Genomic DNA, 5039 nt, shown 5'->3' on the forward strand with positions numbered 1-5039 from the left:
CTGCCACACACGGCCCCCACCAACCGCCGCCCGCGTTATGGCGGACGATTTAAAGGCGCCGCGCCTACCTGCTGAACGGGGCTGCCTGCCTCCCTGCCTGCCGCCGCGGGGCCCCGGCCCTCCCGCGGCCGCTTCCACTCTCCTACCCACAAGGGCGTGCCGGGGAGTGTCAGTGGAGCGGGTGGTGGGAGCGGCAAACAACTCCGCGGATAGATTTGGAAAAGAGCCTCGGGAAATAAAAGGGAAATAGGAACAACCAGGCTTTTCAAAATTGGAGAAGTTGCATCGAACTACTTCTGAAATGAGTTTGTCAGTACGTAAGTGGGCAGCGAGCGCTGGGCTGCCTCTCAAACCAGAAACCGGAGCCCTAGCACCTCAGGGATGTGAGGCTGTGCTCCCACCTACCCTGCGCATCACACAGTGCTGTGCTGGGACACGTGCGAGTCCCTGCAGGGTTTGCAGTGCAGTGATGTACGAAGGCCAGGTCTGGCCCCTGAGAGTAACGTTCCACCCACTGAGATTAACAAATTTTTGGCAATTTTCTCTTGCAATTACATTTTTGTTTTACTCTATTACACACTGGTTATTTCTTCTCCCGAGTTTTCCCAGATTCAAGAGGTTTTCTAGCAGTATAGAAATATTCCTGTGGATGATGCACTATCAGTGTGAGCGGTGCTTTTCACCACATCCTACTTTGCCCCACTAAGGCTTGGCAGAGCCCCCTTGCACGATGCCCTAACCACTGTCTCATCACTCCTAACAGCACTAATTTGGTATCAGTACAGAAATCATTGTGGTATCACACCCAGTAGCAGCTGAGTGCACCCTCAGTGTTTGCAGACAGGGATCCAAGCCCCAAAACAACAAACCAGACACAGCACAGTAATCGCAGGAAAGGCACAACTGAGCCCATGGCCCTGTAGACATGGTCCCACTTCAGCATTTCATTTTGCCTTAACCAAACAAATAACCAAAGCATACAAAAACTATGCAAATAATGATAAGAGTGCTGAAAACTAACAGCAATGTGAGTCCTAGCTGCTTTATATTTTAAACAAACACAGATAAACAAGTCAAATAAAGTATTAAACATACTGCACCCTAAAGAAAACCCTCTTTACCTCAAATCCCAGTGCATATGGTAAAACGTGGCATATTTGCATTGGACAAGACACAGAAGGCAATTCTTTTTTGTCTCTCTAGAAATAAGCACTGTAAATGAGGTGATAACAAGTTTTCTGCATCAGCTGATTTCTGACTTTGGTAATGAACTGACATTTGAAGCTACAAATATAGACCAGCTCTTTACTCATGCTCTCCCATGCCTTCCGTCATGTTCTCAATTAGTCTTTGGAGCATTCGGCACAAGGCACGCAGCATAAAAGACCTTGAGCAGCAAAGAGAGGAAGTTTAAGAAAACAGGCTGTAGAAGAATTCAGTGCGGAATATGATCTGCAGCTCGCATTCTCATTCATTGGGGTAAGGTGATTTAATTAAAGCGAGATTATGCCTGGAGGACAGTGGATGCAGGAAAGTGAATTAAGGGGTTTGTTTGACTACTTGCATCCTGCTTCTGGCAAAAACTGTGTCTAGGCCACATGAGACTGGAGCGGGAGCAATGCTGGCTGAGCCACGCCGGGAATCAGCCCTGCCTGACTGAATTTCTGCCGCTTCTCAAACATGGAAGTCAGTGTGCATTATTGTACACAATGATTTTATCTTCTGGATATAGGAGAGTGTCAGTTTTTTGCTGAAAGCCCAGCAGTGACAGCTGAGTATGCAGACAAACATCACACAGCTGGCATGGGACAGCACCAAACACCAAACTCTGACTCTCCCAGAGCTGAATGAGGGGTCCTTTCAGATCCTTCTTTTTCCTGCATAAAAACATGACTAAACACATTCATTGGGAAGGTAAGGCAAGAAAACAGCAAAGGAGTTTTGTGCTTTCAGCTGGAGGAAAGCCAGGAGTGCTAAATCAGCCTTACACAGAGCAGAACAGGTCACACGCCTGTATAAAACACACATTTCGGTCAGTAAAAAAATGTGTCCTTTAGACTTACCAGCAAAAATTGGGGACCAAGAACTCAGTGCTGAAGTGGCCCGGTACTGGAGCAGCCCCTCTGCCAGCCCTGCTATTACTGCCCATGCATGGCCAACTGCTGCTGGGATGGTGTCCATGGGGCTGCTGGGAGCTGAGGTCCCACCAGCACTGCAAGGGCATCCAGGCTGGTCAGGCTGGTCGCAGGGACACTGGCACCCTTTGCTTTAGCCCAATGTGGCTTTAGGCAGAGACATCACCAAGAAGTTGGGTGTGGAAAGGGTTGGGTTACTTTAAGCAATTCCTGTCACAGGTGTGAGAGTGGTTGATAGTGGCTGCTTGCAGCTCAAACCGAATTAATTTGTCACTATTTCCAGCCTAATAACCTACTTACTTTCAACCTTCCCTATGTGCTCTGAATACCCTGGGTTCACACTGCACTTACACTGCTACCGTATACCCATCACACCCATAGAGAATTGTTGCTTCTTGTCCTAGGATCTCGAAGTACTTCAGAGTCCTTTCCATAGACACAGGCGAAAGCTGTGCATCCAGAAAAAGGAAAAATCTCCATTACCAGTCCTGGTTGTACCTTTCCAACACTTCATTAAATGAAAACTCTTTCTTAGTTAAGGACAAGATCTTTTCCGCTCCACTGTGCTCTCTTTCTGTTTTTTTTTCTGAATGGAGCATCAGCATTTACCTTGATTCTCAGCACCAACTGCTGAATGCCCGTCCTCCTGCTCTGCCCTTCTCAGACATGGAGGGGAGATGTGAGGGATAGTTCCCAGCTTCTGTCTGCACACTGAGTTCCTGTGCTGGCCAGGAACATCATCTAAAAGTCTAGCTGCCGTGTCTTCCTTACTGCCACTTCTGACCTGCCAGAGTTCTCTGCATGGCCAAGGCTTTCCACATTGCTCTGAAGTTCTGCATGAAGTCCAAACAAAAGGCCAAAACTAGCATTGGTGTCAAGCAGGAGTGGGAAGGAAGGCAGAAATCCTGTGCCAAGAATTCAGCAGAGCCGTGTGTGCCAACCCAGCCCTTGCTTCTAATGCATGCAATTCCCCTGATGCATGCTGGAGGTGAGACCCCCTTATTTTATTCTCATGGAGAAACCGTCAAAACTTTTAATTCTCTTTTATTGATGATTGACCATGAATTTCAGTGGGAACAAAGCTGAGCAAGAGTCGCTAAGAATGTCATTTTTATAGCTTCTTAACATCAGAAAAAAACCATAACAGGTAGAGGAAGGCTCAGAGCATTACTTTCTATCACGTAGCCATCTTTTCCTGTTTTACACTGCATTTCCCACTGTTGCAAGCTGCAGTACTTACAGAGATGGACAAGGATTACCAGCAGTTTGTGCTTTCCAGTGTCTCATGTGTGCACCAGCTGCACCCTGCGGGTTGCACAGCTGATTTCTCCTAAGGGAACTTGCTCCCACAGCCCTTGCTGTGTGATGCAGAGTGAGTAAAATGCACACTCATTCATCAAGTAATGGCTTTTTAACTCCTTCAGTACAGTTTAGGGACACATTCTCCAAATGCCCTGCATTACTATGTCAGGAATTTTTTATACTGTAAACATTATTCAGTCTTTTTTTTGTAAACATATAAATCTCCAACAAGATGACTGGAACTGCACCTTCCTCACACAAGGATACAAAAGAAATCTCACAACAGTGTAAGGCAAGTAGCACCTTTCTGATTGTGTTTCCTGTGGTTTGCAAAGCTGAATTGCTTAAGCAAATGTCCCTGCACGTGAATTATATCCACTTCACTTAGAATTTCCTGCCCTACTTATTTTGTTGTGCTCTTTCTTATTCTGGTAACTGCTCTATATTTAACAAAGCTACTATCTGGACATAAGTACTTGCTAATTAAGCATGTACTTTATATCAAGAAATCACTGTATAAAACACAATCCCATGCCACATAATTACCTGGCTGGTGATAATGTAGCAAGCGGCTTTTAAAAATTATTTCTTTGAAAGACTAGCATTATAAAATCCAGCTTAATAAAGATATTTTATATAAGGGTAGCTCAGGTAACTCGGTGAAATAGTGCTTACATCTACAGGAAATCCGAATGGTCGCAGTTTGTTGTATGAAATGAGGCAAATGAAGAACAACACACTTCTGAACATAAGAACGGAAAAAACAGTCAGTTGTAGGTAATAAGAAATCTAAACTGTATTTTAAATACTATTTAGAAGAAATCAGCACTAGACTAGGAATCTGATGGCTTGCTTGCTCACCACTTACCGGGAGCGTTTTTTTTTTTTTTGCCTCAGAAGCAAAAAGCCCATCTATGACTGGGAAACTATCAAAAACCAAATGCTGGGTGCCTTGCAGTCCCAGTGCCCTGCTTGGCAATCGGTGGTGACAGGGCAATTTGCATGCCTACAGCTCCAAGCAGCTCTCCCAGAACAGTGCTTGAAGAAGAGACTCAGACTCAGTTCAAAGAAACATCCATCACAGACACACAGATAACAAGCTGGAAAATATTTTCTACAGAGACAACCCCAAACACCTCCTCCATTTCTAAAAATCCTATCTTATTTTTCCAAATTCTTACTGTTTTTCCAGCAGGTAAGACTAGCACCCAGCTTCTCCAGTAGCCAACTGACAGTAGCAATCAAGTGTGCCAGTGCAGCTGTGCTGAGCCTTCCCCGTTTTCAACGTGGTCCATTAACAGCTGCTCCACAGCTGTCCATGTAATAAAGGTTTCCATTGGATCCTGCACAGGCTTTCCGAGGTGTCATTAATTTCTCCTTAAAAGCACCAAATTAACATTCATGTATCACCTTCTCATCAAAAGGTTTTCTTAGAAGCTGAAGGCAGTAAGATTCAGGACCAGGTATACATTTAATGAAGACGAGCAGAGGCTTGAACTTCTGATACTCAGCTTGGTATCAGAAGTTCAAGGCTCCATAGGCCCTGAACTGTGAGAAAACTAAAAGCAATCAATGCGATTCTACACTTTGTGCACAAAGAGA

General features: G+C 45.1%; 1 protein-coding gene across 1 annotated transcript in view; it reads right to left on the reverse strand.

Moving 5' to 3' along the window:
- Positions 1–163, reverse strand: part of SAMD13 (sterile alpha motif domain containing 13) — a 12425-nt gene extending 12262 nt beyond the window's left edge. The window contains exon 1 of the mRNA XM_019618678.2: positions 69–163. The gene's annotated coding sequence lies outside the window, so the exon portion shown is untranslated. The remainder of the gene's footprint in view (positions 1–68) is intronic.
- Positions 164–5039: the final 4876 nt, after the last annotated feature.

The sequence above is a fragment of the Meleagris gallopavo genome, chromosome 10 (assembly GCF_000146605.3).
Source record: "Meleagris gallopavo isolate NT-WF06-2002-E0010 breed Aviagen turkey brand Nicholas breeding stock chromosome 10, Turkey_5.1, whole genome shotgun sequence".
Lineage (NCBI taxonomy): Eukaryota > Metazoa > Chordata > Aves > Galliformes > Phasianidae > Meleagris > Meleagris gallopavo.